This window comes from Cervus elaphus, chromosome 13, assembly GCF_910594005.1.
Source record: "Cervus elaphus chromosome 13, mCerEla1.1, whole genome shotgun sequence".
Taxonomy (NCBI): Eukaryota; Metazoa; Chordata; class Mammalia; order Artiodactyla; family Cervidae; genus Cervus; species Cervus elaphus.
Window position 1 is genome coordinate 9,600,300 of NC_057827.1, and position 24,318 is coordinate 9,624,617.

Consider the following 24,318-nt stretch of genomic DNA (forward strand, 5'->3'; position numbering starts at 1 on the left):
GCACATAGAGGGGCCCCTTGGCTGGGGTCCTACTCTGCAGATCCGCGCATCAGGCACTTAAAGGGGCACCCTGGGTGGGGTCCTACTCTGTAGTTCAGTGAGTCAGGTGTTTGATGGACCAGCCTCTCTATTGTTCAACTGCTGATGCTGGCGTGTGTGTGTGTGTGTGTGTGTGTGTGTGTGTGTGTGTGTGTGTGTGTGTGTAGGGGGAGGCGGGGGAGAGGCTATGGTGATGGCTCCACCCCCTAATGCGTGACTCAGCAGTATCGCCTTGCTTCCACAGCTGCCTGGCATTCCTCCACAGGCATTTCCCCCCACAATCTCCTTCCTCACATCCTCTCTATCTGGCTCTCCACAGTCAACAGCAGCCCTCGCCCTGGGATTGCTCCACAATCCCCAAACTCCAGCTCCCAGCTGCTGTCCCTTTCAGGGGACCCACGTCCGTCTGGGGTACGTATGGCTGTAAGGACTGTCTGATTCTCATTCTATTTAGGCTGCCACAGATCAGCTATTTCACTCTCAGCCTTAAATGTTTCTCCTCTGACTCAGACAACTGCCCCAATGTGGGCATCGGACCCCTGCTTCGGTTCCCCCACCTGCCAAAGGCAGGTCCAGTCCTACTAACACTCCTGTTTTCCCCCCTAGTTCCTTCATCGTCCCGAGGTTTGCGTGGGTCTATATATTCCTTTCTGCTGGTCAGGTCCTCCTGTCTGCTCTCAGCTGCTGTTCTGCACGCACTTCTGTGTCTGGAGGTGTATTCCTGATGTATCCGTGGAGAGAGATGTGCTCCACGTCCACCTGCTCCTCACCATCTTGCGGCAATTCAGATCCTGGGTTCTAAATCCTGTTCCCATGTCGAGGTCTCATGGCTCTTTGGGAGGTTGACTGATATTAGGTATGGGGCAGGGACCGCACAAGGTGGGCTGCAGCCATTTCGTGCCAGAAAGAAAGAAATACTCAAAGATTTTTGTGGCAACTGGAACATCAAAGAGCATAATGATTATAGTTGAGCACAAAGAGCAATAATACATCCATGGTTCATTGTGATCACAGAAAAAAGAAAGAAAAAGACAAAGACTCAAACAAAAGGAAAGAAAGGAAGACAGAAATAGAAGGAGAAAGAGAAGCCCATCTCTCACCATTGTAGGTGAGCATGATACCTTTTTAGAAGTCCTTATTGGTCTCAGGGGGCGACGCAAGCTCTTCTTCACAGAAGAAGGTCCATGTGAAAAGAAGGAGAGACTCAGGCCATATACCTGCAGCCCTCAGTGAGGCACTGATTCAGGCCAGGACCACTACAGAGACTACAAGTCCAGGTTCCTGGGGACTGGGATATTCATGGGGGCAGGAAGCAGCCCCTACAGACCTATTCACAGGGCAGAAAGCATCACCTTTAGGATAACTTGGCAATTATAAGAGTAAATACAGTCCTTTGGGGAGAGATCTAGCACTCTTTCTGCCCCAGCCTTCCAGGCCCCTCTCTCTTGGTCTTAGAGGTCACAGCCAGTGAGTATGGTCATCCCTGTGGCTGGGGGCAGGGTGGGGGACAGTCCATGTCATTGGGACTGGATCCCTGAGTGATGCCTTCCTCTGCACAAAGATGCGCCTCTTCAGTGCACTGGGCAGGTCCCTGGGAGAGTCTGACCCTGCCCTTGGGGAGTGGGGTGGATGGCCTTGGAGCAGTCTCTGAGCCACTCACTCTCCTCACCTGGAATAACATCCCTGTAAGCTCTGGACAGCTTAGAAATAAACATAGTTTAGAAATCTGTCTCTTGTTCCCCAGCATTTCTTTGTCTTCAGTGAGGTCTGAGATAAACCAAACACTACTTAGCAACTGGGGGCCCTGTGGCCTTGAACACCGCCCATGGAAGACTTTCTGATGGCCAGTGGGAGCAAGGTTCCCCCAAGTCTTGGTGTTGACAAAAACAAGTTGGATGAGTACATGTAAAAGAAACCAGTCATACACAAACATATGTATACATGTTCTGCCCGTAGTCCGAGTCCCCAGTCAGGAAAGAAGACTCCTCGAAACAATGCAACTCGCAATAGGGGAATTTATTACTGGCTCGAGCCAGGGCCTCCCGCCCTCACCAGGTGTGTGAGGACGAAAGGCCCCGAGCCCCAGTTCTCTCGGGTATTTATTAGGTCAAAATAAGCAGCAGGTAGTTGGCGCAATCGGATTGGTTACACAGTGGGTAGTTGGCGCAAGCTGATAGGTTACACAGTTGCAAGGTAATTTTTGTTGGCCCTACGTGGGGCTTTCAGCTTTCCCCTGATAGGTTCCCTTTTCTCTGGCTAGGCATATGTTGATTGGCTGGCTCTAGGAGGCCTGATTATTATGTTACCCTGGGAAACCAGGCCTACTCCTAATCTAGGCTGCCTGCCATGGCGTTAGCTGTGACAGCCTCACATTTCCCCCCTGTCTGTTGTTCAAGTAGAGGAATCTTCCTCGTTACTCTGTGAAATTGACTGATATTGTTGTCTCAATACCATAATTTGGATGGTATTTAGGCGCTCCCTAATAAATGAGACCAGACGGTTTAAAATGCATGGACCAAAGGTCAGTAACAATATTAATACTATGAGTGGACCCAGGAGGGTGGAAATCAAAGTGGTCAACCAGGGGGAGCGCCGAAACCAAGATTTAAACCAGCCTTGTTGGGCTTCTCGTTCTCTCTTCCACTGGGCTAGTCCCTCTCTTACTTTTTAGAGAGATTTTTGTACCACCCCTGAATGGTCGATATAGAAACAGCATTCTTTTCTCAGTGCTGCACATAATCTTCTTTGTTGCAAAAACAGCAAATCTAAACCTCTCCTATTCTGTAACATTACTTCAGCCAAGGAGCTCAAGGATTCTTGGAGGTGCAAAATGGACTGTTCTCTTGGTTTCGCAACCCCAAGCGGTGCAATAAAAAGAGTCAATTTCCCCACATTTTTCATTTTGGTTCTGATCCCTTCTTTCCCCCCGGGCAGACATAGACAGGCACCTGTTTGTAGTACTGTGGGCCTTTTCGCTCACAGTTATGGGTGAACAGACCGAAAGAGCCGTGGGCAAAGAACTTGGTCAGTTGGTAGGGACCAAACCCATTACCGTCAGCCACCAGCACGCACAAATCAAAGGTCAGTACTGGCCACCATGTCCCTTTGGGGCCACGTTGGAGCTCGAACTCAGCACTTCTCCAGTCTCAGGATTGTAGATCACCCAAGTCAGGTTAGCTGGCTGATGGGGGTTGTGGCTGGTTCCTCCTGGGCCAATGAAAACTGTTATCAGCAGGAGAGTTAAGAGGGCTCCCGTCATACGAGTTTCAGTTTCAAAAGATTTGACGGGTGAGGTCTTGCCTCTCATTTTGCTTGCATCTTCTCTTGTTTTTCTGGGGTGGCTTGCCGCACGTGATTGCAGTGAACCTAGGGCCCGATCCTGTCGACCTTAACAGCAGTAGGAGTGGTAAGGAGAACAACATAAGGGCCTTTCTATCTAGGTTCTAATGTTTTAGATTGGTGTCGTTTTACCCAAACCCAATCACCCGGGCCAATATTATGTGAGGGGATGGTCCCCTTGCTTGTTCCCTCGTGTATCTCTCGAATTAATTTCCAAACATGGCTATGCACCTTGCTTAATGTCATCAGTGATTGCTGGAATTGTCCCAAGGTAGGGGGTGGTAGGCATTTTCCCTCGAATATAGGACACACAGGAGGGGGTCTTCCATGCAGAATCTCAAAAGGGGTAAGATTCAGCTTATAAGGGGTGTTACACGCTTGAAAGAGCGCGAAGGGAAGGAGGGTCACCCAGTCCCCGCCAGTCTCTATTGCCAACTTTGTCAGAGTTTTTTTTAGGGTCCGATTCATTCTCTCAACCTGTCCTGAGCTCTGGGGATTATATTCACAATGTAACTTCCATTTCGTCCCCAGAGCTTGGGCCAGCCCTTGTACAATCTGGCTCACAAAGGCAGGTCTGTTATCTGAGCCCATAGTCACTGGCAGCCCATACCTAGGCACTATCTCCTCTAAGATCTTTTTAGCAACCACTGTTGCTGTCTCTCTCTTAGTGGGGAAGGCTTTTACCCACCCCGAGAAGGTACCTACCAGAACCAACAGATAGCGATACCCGTACTTGCCTGGTCTTACCTCAGTGAAATCTATCTCCCAGTGTTGCCCTGGCTCTTCCTCTTGGTACCTCGTTTCAGTGTGCTGCCTTTTCCTTGTCTTCATCAGCTGGCACGCTTTGCAAGCCTGGATTATTTCTCGTACAGTTGCATTTTGTCGAGGGAACCTCAGGCAGGCTGTCTGGAGAAGAGTCAAGGTTTTTTTCTCTCCCAAGTGTGTAGTTGTGTGCAGGTGTTCATATAGGTGATGACCCAGGATGGCAGGCAATATCAGGTTGTTGTTTTGATCTTAGTACCATCCATCTTTATTATTCTTCTGGAGGGTGGTATCCTTGTTGATCCAAATGAGGTCAGGGAGGGAATAGTCGGGGACTGGAGGCAGAGTCCCCATACCAGGAGGTGGAAGTCCCATGGCTAATATGGGGGCGGCGTAGTCCTGGCTGGCCGCTTTTAGTAGGGCCCGTCTGAGTGTCTGGAAAGCCTGTTTCACTGGCTCAGTCCAAGCCCAGTTTGGGGTCTCTTTACTTCCCTCATATAAGGGCCGGGCCTTCTCAGCAAACCCCATGATCCATAGTCTACAATATCCAACAGTCTCTAAAAACTCTCTCACCTGGCGGGGGGTCTTGGGCTCTGGTACCTGCAATATTGTTTCCTTCATGGCCTGAGTTAGCCACCTTTGCCCCTGCCTGATCTTGTACCCCAAATAGGTGACCTCTTGCCGGGATATTTGCACCTTCTTTGTGCTAGCATGATATCCCAAGGTGCCTAGAGTCTGTAAGAGGTCACCGGTGGCACGGCTGCATGCCTCCTCTGTGGTTCCAGCCAACATAAGGTCATCCACATATTGCAGCAGGATGACCTCTGGGTGGCGAGTCCGATATTCATAGAGGTCCTCACTCAAAGCCTCATTAAACAAGGTAGGGGAGTTTTTGAACCCTTGTGGGAGGCAGGTCCAAGTTAGTTGTACTACCGGTTGGCCTTCCCCCTAAGTCTACTCAAAGGCAAATATTTCCTGGCTCTGGGCCGCCAGGTGTAGGCTGAAAAAAAGCATCTTTCAAGTCCAACACAGTGTACCAAGTGTACTCAGGCAGCAGACTGCTCAGGAGGGTATACGGGTTGGGGACAGTAGGGTGTATGTCACTCACCCGCTTGTTGACTTCTCGTAGGTCCTGGACAGGTCTGTAATCCGTATTCCCTGGATTCTTCACCGGTAGTAAGGGGGTGTTCCAAGGGGATTGGCACCGCTTGAGAATTCCGGCATCCATGAGCCGTCGAATGTGGGGAGTGATCCCCCGCCGAGCCTCCTGGCTCATAGGATATTGCTTCACCCTCACAGGAGTCGCCTCGGCTTTTAATTTGATGACGACCGGATGTCTCTGTTTAGCCAGTCCCATTCCTGCTGTTTCTGCCCATGCCAACGGATATTTGTGGACCCACAGTTGTATATCTGGTGCTATAACCTCTGAGGGCTTAGGCACAAAAAGTCTGTATTCATCTCTTAAAGCTAGAGACAAGACATGTATCGGCTGTCCAAGTCCATCCGTGACTGACATTCCCCCAGGGTCAAAATGGATCTGAGCATTAACTTTAGTCAACAAGTCCCAACCAAGTAGAGGGGCTGGGCATTCTGGTATCACCAAAAACGAATGGGACACCTGATGGGTCCCCAAATATACTTTCCGTTCTGTGGTCCAACAATATTTTTTTTGTCCCCGTGGCTCCCTGCACCAAGCTGGTTTTCTTAGACATTGGTCCCAGTTTTTTATTTAAAACAGAATGTTGGGCGCCAGTGTCCATCATGAAGCCAACGGGTTTCCGCTCTACATGTATGGTTACCCAGGACTCGGGGAGGGGTGTCGAGTCTTGACTCCCCTAGTCACTGTCTTCCCCCGCATATAGAACTCGAGTTCCAGGGGAAATTTTCTCTCTGGGTTGTTCTTTTCTTCGGGTCCCTCTTAGGGCACTCATTTTTCCAGTGCCCCCGTTCTTTGCAGTAAGTGCACTGATCTTTCTTTAGGGCCTGCCTTTTTGGTCTCTCTGTTTCTCCCGTCTGGGGGGTCTCGAGGCTCCCTCAATTCTGTTCCGGCCTTCATCCCCGCAAAAAGAATCTTGGTTAGCTCTCTCTGGTTCTTCCGGTTTTCTTTTGCCCTATGTTCCCTATCTTCTTTCCTGATCTTCTCAGCTAGTTCCCTTTCCTCTCGACGAAGTCGTTCCTCCCTTTCTTCTGGGGTCTCCCTATTATTAAATACCTTTTCAGCTGCTTTCAGTAAGTCTTGTATTGTCTGCTCTCCTAACCCCTCTATCTTTTGTAATTTCTTCTTAATATCTGGGGCTGCCTGATTCACAAACGCTAGTAGAACTGCAGCGCGTGATTCCTCAGCCTGGGGGTCCATGGGTGTATATTGCCTAAAGGCTTCCATTAGCCTCTCTAGGAAGGCTGACGGGCTCTCAGTGGGCTCTTGCCTTACTAAATTTACCTTTGCCAAATTTGTCGGCTTCCTAGCTGCGGCCCGCAGGCCAGCCATTAGAGTCTGGCGGTACACTCGGAGACGCTCCCTACCTTCCACTCGCTCAAAATCCCAGTTAGGCCGCAACAGAGGAAACCCCTCGTCCACGAGATGAGGCTGGGCGGTTGGTCTCCCGTCGACCCCCGGGACCCGTTTCCGCGCCTCTGCCAGGATTCGCTCTCGTTCTTCCGTGTTGAAGAGCACCTGCAACAGCTGCTGGCAATCATCCCAGGTGGGGTTATGAGTGAACAAAATGGGAAAAGGGCCAGTATTGCTAGGTTCGCTCTCCGTCCGGGTTAGCTGGTCCCACCCGGACGGGGAGTGCCTGTACAGTAGATGAAGGTTCCCCATGATCCTGCTCACCCCTATTTCTTCTATTCTTTCTCCGGGGTCGGGATTCCCTTGCCCCTTCTGATTCATTGGGGGGGGGGGGGCTCTTTCCCCCGGGGGAACTTGCAACGGAGGAGGGGCATATGGCGGGGGCCTAATTTCTGTCTCCAAGTCAATCAGGTTCTGGTCCGAGCATTCCTGCAAGACCGGTTTTGGGCCCTTATTCTTCTTGGCTTCCTCTGGGGCAGTGGGAGTTTTCATAACTAGGGCCTGTACATTAGGAGAATCAGGGAGTTTGTGAACAAAAGGTTTTAACCATTCGGGCGGATCTTTTACTAGATCTTGCCAGACCATAACATATGGGACTTGGCTCGGGTGGCCCCAGGGATCAGGAGCCATAACTTTTTCTTTTTCACTGCCCGAATAATAGAAGGTTGAAAAGTTTCTTCTGAAGGCCATCCAACCTGGAAGGCGGGCCACTCTGCAGAGCAAAAGGTTATTAATTTACTCTTTGTAACCAGTAGCGACAGATCATACGCTCTAGCCCTGACATCCGAGAAATGATCAGTCATGAGAGAGAGTGAGGTAGATTTTCTTGCCCCATAGCGAGAGTCAGAAGAAAGTCACCGAGAATTACCACCAATAAATCCTATCGGGAGTGGTGGCGGCCAGGAGGTTGGGCTTGTGGTATGCTTTGTGGAACTATTTGAGTGCCTTAGTCATTGCACGGAAGTTTTCTTGCTGGGGGCGGGCACCCTAAGGGTTTCTAGCCCATTCCGTGACCCCCTTATCCTTTCATGGGAGTCTTCCAGTGGCAGGTGCCCTATCGGCTCTTAAGTGCCTGTCGCGTGCCCACACAGATGGGTTTTTATTTGGCCAGATTCTCGGTTTAGAATATGAGAAAAAAAGAAAGGAGTTTCACCCTCTCGGGCTCCCGTTACTGGGGCTGACTTGTTGGGAGGCCTTCAGAATCCGCCAGGGAGTAGCCCTGGCCGGGACTCGTCAGTTGCCCCGACAACTGTCTGCCTGTTCACTGAAACTCCCAGAAACATAAATGAGGCTCCAAGGCTTTATAGGAAGAAGTAGACAACGACACACCAGAGAACAATGAGACAGGAGACAATGCCGGCAGTTACACAGAAAAACACACAGACAGACATACATCGGCCGACGACACAGATCCTCTGGAACAAGGGTCACCTTACCGTATGGCATCCACTGTTCCCCAGATTCGGGCTTAGGAGAGAAGGTCTCCTTCCCGCAGAGCTGGCTGCCTCCCAGCGTGCTCGCTGGCCGCGGCCTCACGCCAGCCGGAACAGCCAGTCCGTTCCCTCATGGAAAGCTTTCCCTAACGCCAGACACCTTCCCGCTCCACAGCAGGGCCTCGGCTTTACTCTGGTCTTTTTCTGCGCCAGACACCTTCCCGCTTCACAGCAAGGCCTCAGCTTTACTCTGGTTTTTTTCTGCGCCAGACACCTTCCCGCTTCACAGCAGGGCCTCGGCTTTACTCTGGTCTTTTTCTGCGCCAGACACCTTCCCGCTTCACAGCAGGGCCTCGGCTTTACTCTGGTCTTTTTCTAAACCTGCCTGAGCACCGGTGCTATTCCCTATCGTTTTTTCCCCTTTGTTCCGAAGAGCATTCTTCCCCGGTCAAGGGATCCCAGACGAGCCCCCAAATGTTCTGCCCGTAGTCCGAGTCCCCAGTCAGGAAAGAAGACTCCTCGAAACAATGCAACTCGCAATAGGGGAATTTATTACTGGCTCGAGCCAGGGCCTCCCGCCCTCACCAGGTGTGTGAGGACAAAAGGCCCCGAGCCCCAGTTCTCTCGGGTATTTATTAGGTCAAAATAAGCAGCAGGTAGTTGGCGCAATCGGATTGGTTACACAGTGGGTAGTTGGCGCAAGCTGATAGGTTACACAGTTGCAAGGTAATTTTTGTTGGCCCAACGTGGGGCTTTCAGCTTTCCCCTGATAGGTTCCCTTTTCTCTGGCTAGGCATATGTTGATTGGCTGGCTCTAGGAGGCCTGATTATTATGTTACCCTGGGAAACCAGGCCTACTCCTAATCTAGGCTGCCTGCCATGGCATTAGCCGTGACAGCCTCACATACACCCCGCCCCCCGCCCCCTCCCACTCTGGGGGCTAAGTGTAGAACAGCAGGAAGGACCCGGGTTACTCAGCTACTGCCGGTGGGGAAGGGACAGGGGGTGGTGTTGTGGTGGTGATGGTTGGGTGTGTGTGTGCTTGTGTGCCTGGCTTGGTCTGAGCTCCTATGTCACCTGCTGAATTAAAAACATAAAAGGGCAGATCTAGTGATCTGCTGCAGAAGGTGGGGAGACTAGGATGAAGATGCCAGGATGTCAGATGTCTGTCTGATCAGGTCCCATCACACCCCCTCTCAGGAAGCCACGCAGCTGCCTCCATGCTGCTGTGTCCCCTTGCACACCCATGAGTGCAAATGTGATGACTTGATTTACACAGCACATCATACCCCTGGACCACTTAACCTCCAGCTCTTCTCTGCTGCAGGCAGGCTTGTTATCATCAGTCCATCTCAGAGGAGTAAAACAGGTGCAGAGAGTTCTGGAGACTTGCTTAAGTTATAATGGCTGGGAGTGTCTTCTCCTGAACCCATATTCATTCTACACTCCAGAGCCTTTGCCCAGCCCCTGGAACTTTGGCCATCTTCCTGAGGACATCACTTCTCGCTCTTGACCTTCCATGCTGCACCACTGGCCCAGAGTGGACTCAGGCCCTCCGAGTGCAGTGCAGCCCCCCCAGCTCTCCATCTTCTCTCTCCCAAGAACGTGCTGATTCACTCTGCCTGCAGCGCGCCAAGACAGCTGCTCCCTACTCCCCAGATACCCAGGCCTCTGTCTCTGCCCCCACAATCACTGCCCGCAGTCAGCACTCAGGAGATGCTGGCCTTAGGGGTTTAGAGGAATGAGAGGGACAGTGAGCTCTTCCTGGGAGAGGGAAACAGGTGTCTTTACCTCAATAATTCAATTAAGACATAAATCAAGCTGAAGGGCACACCTCACCATTGGATCACCTATCAGGCCATGCTGGTCAATAGCATTTTTGTACAGATTCTGTGGCTCAAGGAGGCCACAGGTGAGAGCTGGGAAGGAAAGAATTACACTCACAAAGGAGCCCAAGTTCAGTGCTGAACTGGTGGGCCTGGCTGTACCTCTCAGGCTCCTGGGAAATGACCTTGTCATCTTGATAAAACCACGAGCAGGTCCATCTTGTAGGACAAATTCTGTTGGGACCTTTCAAGGCCAGATCCAGGAAACATCCAGTCTAGAAAGTCCCCTTTCAGCCTGGCCTCCCTAGGCATTCCCTGCTCTCTGGGGGTCTCTGGCGCCTTGGCAGGAGGGCTCAGGGCAAGCCAGGCCTGAGTGGGCAGCCCCTCCTCGTCCCTACCAAGGCTGCCCCCACCCCAGCATCCTCCCAGCATGGCTGCCCCCTCCTGCCTCACAACCTGAATGACAGGGAATTAGAAACACACAACTGAAGGGCTCTGACAGAAAGGGGAGGTGTCAGAGGTGCCTGGCAGCTGTGTCCTGGTCAGACCTGGGCCCTGGGATGCTGGGGTCCTGCCAGGCTCTAGAGCTGAATGCAGGACGTTGAGGCTGGGGAGGAGGAGGATCAGAGGTCAGGGGAGGCGGTAGCTGTGAGAAAAATGTCAGTGAGCACAGAGATTTTTCAAGAGCAAAGAAGACCGTTTCATGACTAAATGAAGAATTGCTACTGGCCAACCAGGACTTCTCTGGTGCTGGGGAGGGACAGGCTGGTGTGGGCTGGCCTGACCCAGTTCCATGCCTGGGAAGCCAAGGACATCTCCATATGCACCTCAAAGAGAAACTGCCTACCTCTCATTGCTAAGCCATCTACCCCTTTGAACAAACCTCTAGGTTTGTATGTTTTCATTACAGGAAGCAGTTGTGATGGCCTCTGCTGGTCAGAGAGGGACATGAGGAAATAGCCTGGTTGGCATTTACAAGCCTCTCAGTGCAGGCCATGCCACTCACCGCACAGACCCTGTCCCCTCCAGTCTCCATCACAGAGGACCGGCTGTCTCACGTCGAGGTAAGACAGGGCTGGGTGGGGAGGGCGGGGCCAGGACGTAGGCCAGGGCCTTCAGAACCCGCCTTTGCACACTCTTACTGACCACTGGTACGGCCGGCCCGATTGTCCTCCTCCACACGAAGCATGGAAGTGGTCATTTTGTGGATGCCCAGAGTCAGGGTTTGATTCATGTGTCTGGTTTGGGGCATGATCTGGGCTATGCGGCAATGAGTCCCTGGATGAACCCCCGCCCCACACAGGAAAAGAGCTCTCCTCACACCTGGTTTGTGTAGACAAGCATAGGTGATGTCACTCTCCCAGGAAGGGGTTGTTTATGAAGACACTGAGGCCACGGGGGTGAGTGACTCACCTGAGGTCAGACCAGGGTCCCAAAGCTATGTGTGCCCTGAAGTCCAGGGTTAGTTCCCACAGGAAATTAGACACTTAAGGTGGTGTCCTCCAACTCGATCTCTGCTCTTCCAGGGCCAAGCACCCCATTCCCATGGCCAGTGACGTATTATCCCTGAAAACATTTTATTTTTTTTAATTAAATATTTTTTAATTGACTGGAGAAGGAAATGGCAACCCATTCCAGTATTCTTGCCTGGGAAATCCCATGGACAGAGAAGGTGGTGGGCTAGTAGGGTAATCCATGGGTTTGCAAGAGTCAGACATGACTTAGTAACCAAACCACCACCACCAGCATTTTGAATTGGCACCAACAGCACACTGGTGCAAAACTCAGAGTAAGAGAAAAGGCATATGGTAAAAACCTTCTTCTCCACCCCTGTTTCCAGATACTCTTCTCTGGAGATAGCCATTTTCTTGAATATCTTTCTAAAGATAGTTTTACTTGGTTAGCAAATGCATCTATAAAGATTCCTTTGACCACTTTTAATGGGGATAACAGCATACTGTACACAGAGGTTTGTGCCTTCCTTTTTTTCATTTAGCATACTATGGAGGTCATTCATTGTGCTTATTTGAGCTTCCTCCTTCACTTTAATGGTTGCATTGCGTTTTGTTGTAGGAGTCAGCATTGTTATTTGCATAACTCCAGGGGTACCTCTCATGTGGTCATTGATATGAAAATCCTGAATAGTTACACTAAATTTATTTAACCAGTTAACCCTGTTAATGGACATTTAAGTTCTGTAGTCAGCTTGGGCTGCCATAAAAATGCTACAGACTAGGTGGCTTAAACAACACCCTATTTTCTCACAGGTCTGGATGCTAAAAGCCCAAGATCAAGGTGCCTCCAGCATTGGTTTCTTATGAGAGCTCTCTGTCTGGCTTACAACAGCTGCCTTCTTGCTGGGGCTTCTTCACATGGCAGAGAGAGGAAACAAGCTCTGTGTCTGTTTCTCTTCCTAAGAGGAATGATAAGGGTCGATGATGAGGGCTTTACCCCATGGTCTCATGTAACCTGAACCACATCCTTAAAGGCCCCATCTCCTTATACAGTCACAGTGGGGGATAGGACTTTAACATATGAATTTTGAGGGGAACACAATTTAGTACATAACAGTTGTTTCCATCTTTGGGTCTAGTTAAATACAAAACCAAGGATTAGGTGACTGTGGATTTAGCACGTTTGAACCAGCTCATGCTAGCCATGGAGACAAAGCAAGACCTGGTTGCTTGGCTCTTTGGTCTGACCTCCACTTGACACACTTGCTGCATTGGGGCTGACTGGCCCTTGTCCAGCTCTGCTGGGGTATGAAACAGTGCAACTTTGTATGTCTACTTAACAGCTACAGATGTAGCGTGTCTTGGATGTGTTTCTTGTTATTTCTGATGAACAGTTGGTTTCTCCAGAAATTGCTCCAAGATTTTTGTGCCTCAAATCTCATTTGTTGCAGCAGAAATGGAAATGACATTTTAATGATCATGGCAAATGGAACCCTAATCTTTACCTTATTAGCTGCCTCTTTTTTAAATGAGCTGCATATGCAAGCATTCTTTCCCCCTGTAGATACGCATCAACATTTTCCAAACCCTCTTTGAACCATTACACTATCTTGTCACCTTGCCAGTGGACTTGCTGCAGGGTTAATAAACTTCAACATTAGCTCAAGAACAATTTGTGTTAAGAAATATTGCTTCAACACAGTTACTAAAAACCCTGCAGCATCATCAGTCAGACATCATTTCACACATGTGCAAATTTACTGTAGAGTACACTACCAGATATGTGTGCAATAGATGGTGGTTTGACAGCTAGCATCCTTTCTACCTTACTTTTATTGTTCCTTCAAAGACTGGAAAGTGAACGAATTTCCTGCCTCCCTTGCAGCTAGAGTTCTAGATGTGAACTGGGTTCTGCCTGGTGGTGTGCTGGTAAATATTTAACAACAAGCTCTCCAAAAATTTTTAAAAAGTAAACCCTAGATTGTAATGCCTGCTCATTTCTCTGGTGTAACAACTCCCACCATGGTCAATTTCAGTCAAGCTATTTATATGATGTCACTGAATGTGGGGCTGGGGTGAGCTGGCTCTAGCATATGCCCAGCTCTGCCAGTTAGTTGCCTGTCACTATGATTTGAGTTCAAGTGCATCCTCCTGATGCATTGGGATATTCCTGCAAGCAAGCAAAGTTGTGGTGGTTGTTTCTCCTGCAGGGCATGCCAGTGTTCATTCAGTTCCTTTGTGTGGCTGCGAGGCATGTGTGGAGGCTGCAGCAGTGACCCCCTGACCGCCACCTGCCTCGTGGGGCTGAGGCAGCCAGTCCCCAGGCATTTTCCTGGGCATCACTCCAACAGGCCTGGCCTGTGTCTGTTCCTCCAGCCCTCTCAATAAAACTGAAAGCTTCTAATTTCCTGTCTAAACTCCTTTTTGCTTAAAATTGTTAGAGTGGTTTCTGTTTCCTGTAACTAAATCCTGGCTGATATAAATTAGAATCTGAAACCATTTTTTTTTTTCCTTAAAGCATATATACATTTTTCTCAGGCCTGTTCCCTAATCTGTCTGTGCTGAAGGACTTTAATGAGTTGTGCAGTCCTGGAGGACAAAAATGAGAATGCTGACCCTGGTAAAGCTTGGTAAATCTAGGAATTCTGGAGGGAAGTGTCTGAGTACACTGAGAAGGACAGGACCGCCTTCTAGAGTTTGTGAGCATCTGCCTCTCACAGCACCTTCCCCAAGCCCTGCTGAGCCTGGCTGCATTCCTGCGGCAGAGGCTAGGCTGTTGGACGCAGTGCCATTTGGGGAGAGGCTAGATTTTCTTAGCTTTATATAACCAGACACAAGTCAAGAGAGTGAATCATTTAATTGTTACTCTAAATGCACTTTGAGGCTGACCTGAATTTAGGATCTCTCTTGATTTACCCTCAGGCAGGACTCATCTCTGGGGAGCAAACTACTCCTGAGGTGATATGGAGAAAGAGGGATGTATGTATAGACGATTCCAACAGCCTAGTGAGGGGACCTGATACCCAGTAGAGGCATTCTTTAGTCTAATTAAGAAATACCCTCTTTATTCAAGGCAAATACCTCCTGAGAAAGGAAACTGGATAACCTTTGGGTACCTTAGTGTGCCTGAATTCTCAGTTTTTTCCTAGGTTGACAGTAGACCCTAGGCTGAGAACAGTTTCCTGGGAGCATGGCTGGGGTAAACCTGTCAGTAGAAAGGTGGTTTGGGGTTGACCCATGGAACTTCTGAGAAAAAACCCATCTGGATGGGGTCCCATGGGTGGGGAGCTGGGCCCAAAATCAAAGTGGCTGAGAACTGGGGTCTAGCAGACCTGGCTTTTAGGCTCTGTCTCCTCCAATTAGCCCTTGGACAAGTCATTCACCTCTCTGCGCCTCTCTTTCCTCATTTGTGAAATAAGGTTTATAATCTCTAACCTCATAATTTTCCTGAGGACTGACTAAAATAAAAACTACAAAGCATTAAGGGAACAGGAAGTATAGGCAGTGAACCATGGGCAGGCTGTTGGGAGCCATCTTCCTAGGTTTGGGCAATAAAGGGGAGACTTCTGTAGAGAAAGGAAGAACAGTGAAGTCCTCCCAGTCAGACGGCAGTTTGTGTTTAAATCACTGGGTATGATAAAAATACTTTGGCCACCTGATGTGAACAGCTGACTCATTGGAAAAGACCTGGATGCTGGGAAAGATTGAAGGCAAAAGGAGAAGAGAGTGGCAGAAGATGAGATGGTTGGATGGCATCACTGACTCACTGGACATGAACTTGGGCAAACTCCGGGAGATAGTGAGGGACAGCAAGGCCTGGTGTGCTGCAGTCCATGGGGTTGCAAAGAGTCGGACGTGACTTAGCAACTGAACAACAACATAATAAGATACTTTGTTGGTCTAAATTCTAAACAGTTGCTAGGGTTACTCTGAGTATATATTATGTGCTACAGATTAGCATGATTTAATTTCTTATCCTTTAATAAAGTTTGTAGTCTACATGAAAGTTAATTTGGAGGATTCCCAAGTATTCCTGGGTGGCGTTAGTGGTAAAGAATCTGCCTGCCAATGCAGGAGATTCAAGAGATGTGGGTTTGATCCCTCGCTTGGCAAGATCTTCTGGAGTAGAAATGGCACCCCACTCCAGTATTCTTGCCTGGAGAATTCATGGGCAGAGGAACCTGGTGGACAACAGTCCATGGGGCTGCAGAGTTGGACATGACTGAGCAACTAAGAACAAATCACAGGATACGGTCAGCCCAGAAACATGCTGTCCAAAGTAAGTTGTCAGAGATTGAAAGCCATTTGAGACATAAATCATGTCTCTAACCCTGGGATACTGTAAATTCCTTCATTTAAACTGCAGATTTGACAAATGACAATAGTATAGTGACTGGAAAGATTAAGATCCAGAATTTGAGTTACTTTAATTTTGCCATTCTATGTGACCACTGAAGATTTTGTTTTTAAAATTTAAACCAGTACAACAGCACCAGCTGCAAGGTAAGTGCAAATTTCAGTTCATATACAAAATATTTTACTATGTATGAATAATATCTTTAAAATTGGAAGATATACTTCTTAAAATTATTAAATGGAAACTATTAATAATAGGGTTCCACATGTCAGAAATCTGGAAGTTGCCACTCTATCCTAACAAGTAAAAAGCTAAACAAAATGAAAAGTCAACAACTCTTCTTGGATTTGTAAAAGAGGGAGATTTGTAAAAGACATAAAGCCAATCACTGCCCCCAAGATTGGAGAGACAGAGGTGAACACAAGGAGCCACAGCTTCTCAGGGCAGAGACTCACGGTTGGAAACTATCATGACCAGTGCCAGAGTAGGAAATCTGAGCTATAACTCATGAACTGCTGAAAGCCCTGTGTAGACAAGTCTGAGAATTAAAAACTTCAGCAGACCAGTCCCCACTGTACTAAAACTAACCTCCAGGAGTTGACCAGGTCCTCATAGTATCAGAGGGAAAAAAAGAAAAATCCGCTTGTACTTTTGGCAGTGGAGGGGAAAGGGACCATTATGAAATATGCCCAGAGCACTCTGTTCTTCTTAACAAAATCTGCCCTAGGGTAAACTAGTGAGCCAGAGCTTAGGCTGCTGGGGGTATTATCAGAGCCCAGCTGACCCAGGAGAGGGAAATACCCAGCTCTAGAGGACTCTAGCCATCCTGTCCCAGCAAAGGTGGGGAGGAAACAAAACTGAAAAACAGTTGTGAAATTCACAGCCCCAGCATGCAGACTTACTAAAACGTTGAGACCAATCACAGAACTCAGAGCTCTTCCCCTCCTCCCATGCCTCAGCACTACATTACTAAGGCCTGCTTACAGCAGTTCCTTTTACCCAGTACATCACGTCCAGCTATCAAGAAAAATTACAAGGCATACTAAAAGGCAAAAAAAAAAAATAATTCAATTTGAAGAGACAGAGCAAACATCAGAACCAGACATGACAGGTGTGCTGGAATAGTCAGGCAGGGAGTTTAAACAGCTATGATTAATATGCCAAGAGCTCTGATGGACAAAGTAGACAGTCGTTTTGTTGTTTAGTTGCTAAGTTGTGTCTGACTCTTTGCGACCCCATGGACTGTAGCCCACCAGGCTCCTCTGACCATGCGGTTTCCCAGGCAGGAACATTAGAGTGACTTCCCATTTTCCTTCTCCCAACACAAACGGGCAATGTAAGCAGAGGAATACAAATACTAGAGAAAGACCAAAAGGAAATGCCAGAGATCAAAACACTGTAGCAGACTGCCTCTGATGGGCTTACTAGTAGACTGCACGATTGAGGGAAATATCTCTGATCTTGAAAATATCAATAGAAAATCTTGAAAACTGAAGAGCAAAGAGAACAAAATGAAAACAGAATAGCCAAGCACTGTGGGACAGCTACAAAGCATAACATACATGTAGTGAGAACAGCAGAAGTAATAAATATTTGAAATGATAATGATATGATAATAGATTAAATGATGTGAAATGCTAATGACTGAGAATTTCCCCAAATGAGTGTCAGATATTAAACAACAGATCCAGGAAGTTCAGAGAACACCAAGCAGGATAAATGCAAAAAAAAAAAAACCTCAACCAACTAACCAACTAAACAAACAAAAAGCTACACCTAGTGTATATAATTTTCAAACTACAGAAAATCAAAGATAAAGAATAAAATTTCAAAAGAAACCAGAAAAGAAACCCCCACCATACTTAATAGAAGAATAAAGATACGAATTACATCCAACTTCTCAGAAACCATGTAAGTAAGAAGTAAGAGTTGAAACCACAGAACTAAGAATAAGAACAACAAACAGAAAATGGCAACAAATATGGTAGATTTTAATACAACTACATCAATAATCACCTTGAATATCAATGGTCTAAATTAGAAGGCAGAGATTGTCAGAGTGTGTCAAAAAACAAGACCCAGCTTTATGTTGTCTAAAGAAGCCCACTTTAAATGTAAAAACTCATATAGATGAAAAGTACATGAATGGAAAAAATATACCATGCTAGCACTAATCAAAAGATAGCAAGAGTAGCTATATTAACTAGAAACAGAGAAGACTTCAAATCAAGGAAAATTATTAGGAATAAAGAAGGGCATTACATAATAATAAAGGAGTCACTTTTCCAAGAAAACTTAACAATCCTTTATGTGTATGCTCCTAACAACAGAGCATCAAACTATGTGAGACAAAAACTAATAGACTTGCAACGAGAAACAGATGATTCCACTAGCATAGTTGTAGATTTCAACATCCCTCGATCAGATATGGACAAGCCTAGCAGGCAGAAAATCAGGAAGGACATAACTGAATTCAGCAACACCATCAAGCAACAGAATATTATCACTGTAGGCTCACTTTATCTGTCAACAACAGAATACACCTTCTACTCAAGTGCACATGGAACATTTACCAAGATGGACCTCATTCTGGGCAATAAAACACATCTTAAAACATTTAAAAGAATAGAAATTATACAATGTCTGCTCTTAGGTTATAGTAAAATTAAACTAGAAATCAATAAAAGAAAAATTACTGGAAACTCCTAAAATACATAGAGATTAAATTAAATACTCTTAAATATCATATGGGTCAGAGAAGAAATTGCAAGAGAAATTAAAAAAATTATTTTAGACTAATGAAAAAGAAAACAACTTATCAAAATTTGTGGGATAGAGCAAAGCAGCGCTTAGAGGGAAATTTATAGCCTTGAATGTTTATATAAGAAAAGAAGAAATATCTAAAATCCATAGTCTAAGTTTCCATCTTAAGAAACTAGGAATAGTAAGTTAAATCTAAATAATAAGAAGAAAAGAAATATTAAAAACTAGAGCAGAAATCAATGAAATTGAGTCCCCCCGCCCTCCCGCCCCAGTTTCCCATGCCTCTTTGGCAGCTGGCCACATGGTGGGCGGAGGTAAAGAGGACTGCTCTAATCTGTGGCCAGTGTCGTGACTGGGCCTGTGGGGTACACCTGCCCCTCCGCTCGAGTGTATGGCTCTGGGGCCCCAGTGATAGGCCACCTCCACAGCTCCCGACATGGGGTGAGAGTCACCTCTGGTCTGAGAATGGCTACCCCTTGATATGAGCCAGTGGCTGAGATTGGTGTTGGTGTCTATGGGACAGTGGTCCCCGCAGTGGCCACTTTGCAGCCCTCAGGAACATAAGAATCCCCTATGGAGGGGATACTGGAGTGTGCCTGGCCATCAGCATAGTTTGTGAGGTGGCCTTACTGCAGTGACTGGAGGCTTTTGAGCTTCCCATCCTTGTTGGGCTGAATGATGTCTCTGCTACAGCCCAAACTGATCAGGAGACCAAAGTGACCCTTGAGTTTGAGTACATGGATCAAAACCTAAGGACATATCTAGACAAGGCAGCCTCATCAGGCTTGCCAGTGGAGACCTCAAGAGTCTGGTGCACCAGTTTCTAAGCGGCTTAGATTTCCTTAGGGCTTCCCTGGTGGCTCAGTGGGTAAAGCATCTGTCTGCCATGTGGGAGACCCGGGTTTGATCCCCGGGTCAGGAAGTTCCCCTGGAGAAGGAAATGGCAACCCACTCCAGTATTCTTGCCTGGAAAATTCCATGGACAGAGGAGCATGGTAAGCTACAGTCCATGGGGTCACAAAGAGTCACACATGACTGAGCAACTTCACGTCTTAGATTTCCTTCATGCCAATTGCACCGTTCACCAGGACCGGAAGCCAGAGAACATTCTGGTGACAAGTGATGGGACTGTCAAGCTGGTTGACTTCGGCCTAGCCAGAATTTAGAGCTGCCAGATGGCACTACAGCTGTGGTTGTCACACTCTGGTACTGTGCTGCAGAAGTTCTTTTGCAGTCTACGTGTGCAACACCTGTGGCCATGTGGAAGGCTGGATGTACCTTTGAAGACATGTTTCATCAAAAGCTTCTCTTCTGTGGAAACTCCAAAGCTGACCAGTTAGGCAAAATCTTTGACCTGATTAAATTGTGCCCAGAGGTTGACTGGCTCCAAGATGTGTCCCTACCCCAAGGAGGCTTTTTCCCCTAGAGCTCCCTGTTAGTGCAGTTGATGGTACCTGAGATGCAGAAGATGGAGCACTGCTATGCAGCTGGAGTTGCTGACTTTTAATCCACACAAGTGGATCTCTGCCTTCTGAGCCCTGCTTGCTGCTGCTTTAGTCGCTAAGTCACGTCTAACTGTTGCGACACCACGGACTGTAGTCTGCCAGACTCCTCTGTCCATGGGATTTTCCAGGCAAGAATACTGGAGTGGGTTGCCATTTCCTTCTTGATTCTGAGCCCTACAGTACTCTTATTTACACAAGGCTGAAGGTAACCCAGAGTGAGCAACAGAATGGACGCATTCCAAGTGAAAGTCTCTCAGTCGTGACCGACTCTTTGCGACCCCATGGACTATACAGTCCATGGAATTCTCCAGGCCAGAATACTGGAGTGGGTAACCTTTTCCTTCTCCAGGGGATCTTCCCAACCCAGGGATCAAATCCAGGTTTCCTGCATTGTAGGCGGATTTTGTACCAGTTGAGCCACAAGGGAAGCCTGAGAATACTGGAGTGGGTAGCCATTCCCTTCTCCAGGGGATCTTCCCCACCCAGGGTTTGAACCCAGGTCTGCTGCATTGCAGGCGGATTCTTTACCAGCTGAGCTGTGAGGGAAGCCCCAATTCTGTATGAGCTCCACCCAAAGAGCGGCGGCCTTACTGCTGCATTAGGGCTGTGTCTGTGGGGTCAGCCATGAGAAGAGAGAATATAGCTTGTCTACTGCTATGGCTGCTGCGTCAGCCAGGAGAGAATAAATGTGTCTGCAGGTCCCACAGCTCTTTGAGTCTTCTTCCAGCCTCTTAGCTCACGCCTTGCCTACCATGGGTCCAGCAAACAGTGAGAACAGTGAGATACAGCAAGACAGTTGGCGTCACGAACAGAATCAGCAATGCAAGAACCAAGACAAGAGACGCAGACATTCCCCTTCCTTTGAACACCTGAGTGGAGGGCCCCAACTGAGAACGTGACCTTTACCTCCATCTCTGAGGCTGTGGAGACTCCTCCAAGTTTTTACAGAGAATATTTTGTTGCTGTAATGATGTTCCCCTCCCACCCCTCCTTTTGAGGCTTATCCTTCTTCTGCCCCATGTGTCCTTACACCAAGGACACATGTCCCTTGTTCTCCCCTTCCTTATACCTTGATATTGGGATCATCTTTTATACAGGAAAAACCAAACAAGCAAAAAAGAAATCAATGAAATTGAAAACAGGAAATTAATAGAGGAAAAGATGGACTCAAAAGCTGCTTTTTTGAAAAGATCAACAAAATTGATGTGTCTAGGCTTCCCTGGTGGCTCAGATGGTAAAGAGTCTGCCTGCAATACAGGGTACCCGGGTTCGATCCTTGTGTTGGGAAGATCCCCTGGAGAAGGAAATGGCAACACACTCCAATATACTTGCCTGGAAAACCCCAAGGATGAAGGAGCCTGGTGGGCTACAGTCTACAGGGTTGCAAAGAGTCAGACGTGACTGAGCGACTTTTACTTCACTTCACAGTCAGTTTAATTAAGAAAAAAGAGGATTATTAATAAATGAAGGAATGGACATCACTACAGATCATATGGACATTAGAGGGATAATAAGGGAATACTTTGAACAACCCTATGCCCACAAATTTGATAACTTAGAGGAAAGGGATCAGTTTCTTGAAAGACATAGTTTGCCAAAACTCACACAAAAAGAAATAGATAATCTGAACAGGCCTTTATCTATTAGAGAAAATGAATCAATAATTAATAATCTAAAACAGAAAGCATTAGTCCTGAGTTCACTTCAAGGGAGAAATTACATCAATTCTCCACAATCTCTTTCAGAGGATGGAAGCAGAAAGAATACTTTCTAGTCCATCTGTGAGGTCAACATTACCCTAAAACCAAGGCCATCAAAGACAAGAAAATAAGTGTGTCTCATCAACAGAGATGCAAATATTTTCAACAAAACATTAGCAAATTAAACCTGACAATGTAGAAAAAGAATTATATACAGCATGATCAAGTGGGATTTATCCCAGATATGCAAAGCTGATTCAGCATTAAAAAATCAATTATGTGATCATGCCAACAGGCTAAAGGCTAAAAAAGGAAAATTACTTGACCTTATTAGTAAATGCAGAAAAGTATTTGATGATTCATGATAAAAATTCTTAGTAAACTTATGAATAGAAGGGAACTTCCTCAACTTAATTTTAAAAAAATCTATAAAAACCCCACAGTAACATCATACTTAAGGGTGAGAAGCTAGGAGCTTTCCCACTAAGATCAGGAAAGAGGCAAAGAAGTCACCTCTCACCACACTTTTCCTTTTCACTTAAAAAATTTCAGTAAAGTATAGTTGATTTATAATTTGTTAATTTCTGCTGTACAGCAAAGTGATTCAGATACATGTATACATATATTTATCATTCTTTTAAAATATTCTTTTCCATTATGATTTATTGCAGAATAGTGACTGTGCTATACAGTTGTTGTTGTATAGTCACTAAGTCATGTCCAACTCTTTGTGACCCCATGGACTGTGGCCCACTTGGCTCTTCTGTCTGTGGGGTTCTTCAGGCAAGAATACTGGAATGGGTTGCCATTTCCTTCTCCAGAGGATCTTCCTGGACCGGGGATTGAACCCGTGTCTCCTGCATTGGCAGGCGGATTCTGAACCTTGTTGATTATCCATTCTACATACAACTGTTTCCATCTGCTAACCCCAGATTCCACGCCATCCCTCTCCCACTCCCTGTCTCACTTGGCTACCACAAGTCTGTGCTGTGTGTCTGTGAGTCTGTTTCTGTCTCAGGAAAGTTCATTTGTGTCATATTTGAGATTCTACATATAAGGTATACCTTATGGTGTTCTTCTTTCTCTTAGTATGATAATCACTAGGTTCATCCTTGTTTTGCAAATGGAGTTATTTTGTTCTTTTTTATAACTGAGTAGTATGCCATTGGACATATGTACCACATCTTCTGTACCCATTCATCTGTTGATGGACATTTAGGTTGCTTCCATATCTTAGTTATTGTGACTAATGCTGCTCTAAGCTATAAGCAATGGGGTGTGTTTATCTTTTTATATTATATTTTCCCCAGATATATGTCCAGGAATGGGATTGCTAGATCATATGGCTATTCTTAGTTTTTTGAGGAATCTCATACTTTTTCCACAGTGGCTGTACCAACTTAACATTCTTATGAATAGTGTAGGAGGGTTTCCTTTTCTTCACATCCTCTCCAGCATTTGTTATTTGTAGACTTCTTAATGATGGCCATTCTGACTGGTGTGAGGTGGTACCTCTTTGTAGTTTTGATTTGTGTTTCCCTAATAATTAGCAATATTAAGCATCTTTTCATGTGCTTGATGGCCATCTGTATGTCTTCTTTGGGGAAATGTCTACTTAGTTCTGCTCATTTTTCAATTGTGATGTTTGTCTTTTTGTTGTTGAGTTGCAAGAGCTGTTTGTATATTTTGGAAATTATGTCCTTGTCAGTCACATCATTTGCAAATATTTTCTCCCAGTCTGTCAGTTGTCTTTTAGTTTTATTTGTGATTTTCTTTGCTGTTGCAAAAGCTCGTAACTTGATTATGTTTCATTTGTTTACTTTTGCTTTCATTTCCTTTGGCTTGGGAGACTGACCTAAGAAAACATTACTACAGTTTATGTCAGAGAATGTTTTGACTATGTTCTCTTCTAGTTTTATGGTGTCATGTCTTATATTTAAGTCTTTAAGTCATTTTAAGTTTATTTTTGTGTATAGCATAGAGGTGGCAAGAATACACAGAAGAACTGCACAAAAAACATCTTCATGACCCAGATAATCATGATGGTGTGATCACTCACCTAGAGCCAGACATTCTGGAATGTGAAGTCAAGTGGGCCTTAGGAAGCATCACTATGAACAAAGTTAGTGGAGGTGATGTAATTCCAGTTTTGCTATTTCAAATCATCAAAGATGATGCTGTGAAAGTGCTGCACTCAATATGCCATCTAATTTGGAAAACTCAGTAGGGGCCACAGGACTGGAAAAGGTCAGTTTTCATTCCAATCCCTAAGAAAGGAAATCCCAGAAAATGCTCAAACTACCGCACAATTGCACTCATCTTACACGCTAGTAAAGTAAAGCTCAAAATTCTCCAAGCCAGGCTTCAGCAATACGTGAACTGTGAACTTCCAGATGTTCAAGCTGGATTTAGAAAAGGCAGAGGAACCAGAGATCAAATTGTCAACATCTGCTGGGTCATCAAAAAAGCAAGAGAATTCCAGAAAAACATCTACTTCTGCTTTATTGACTATGCCAAAGCCTTTGACTGTGTGAATCACAATAAACTGTGGAAAATTCTGAAAGAGATGGG

General features: G+C 46.5%; 1 long non-coding RNA gene and 1 pseudogene across 1 annotated transcript; both read left to right on the forward strand.

Moving 5' to 3' along the window:
- Positions 1-319: 319 nt before the first annotated feature.
- LOC122706974 lies at positions 320-13,818 on the forward strand. Its single transcript, XR_006344531.1, has 3 exons — positions 320-450; positions 10,879-11,032; positions 13,633-13,818. It is a non-coding gene; the product is annotated as an uncharacterized LOC122706974 (long non-coding RNA).
- A 5,189-nt stretch (positions 13,819-19,007) lies between these two features.
- LOC122706971 lies at positions 19,008-20,266 on the forward strand (annotated as a pseudogene).
- The last annotated feature ends 4,052 nt before the right edge of the window (positions 20,267-24,318 follow it).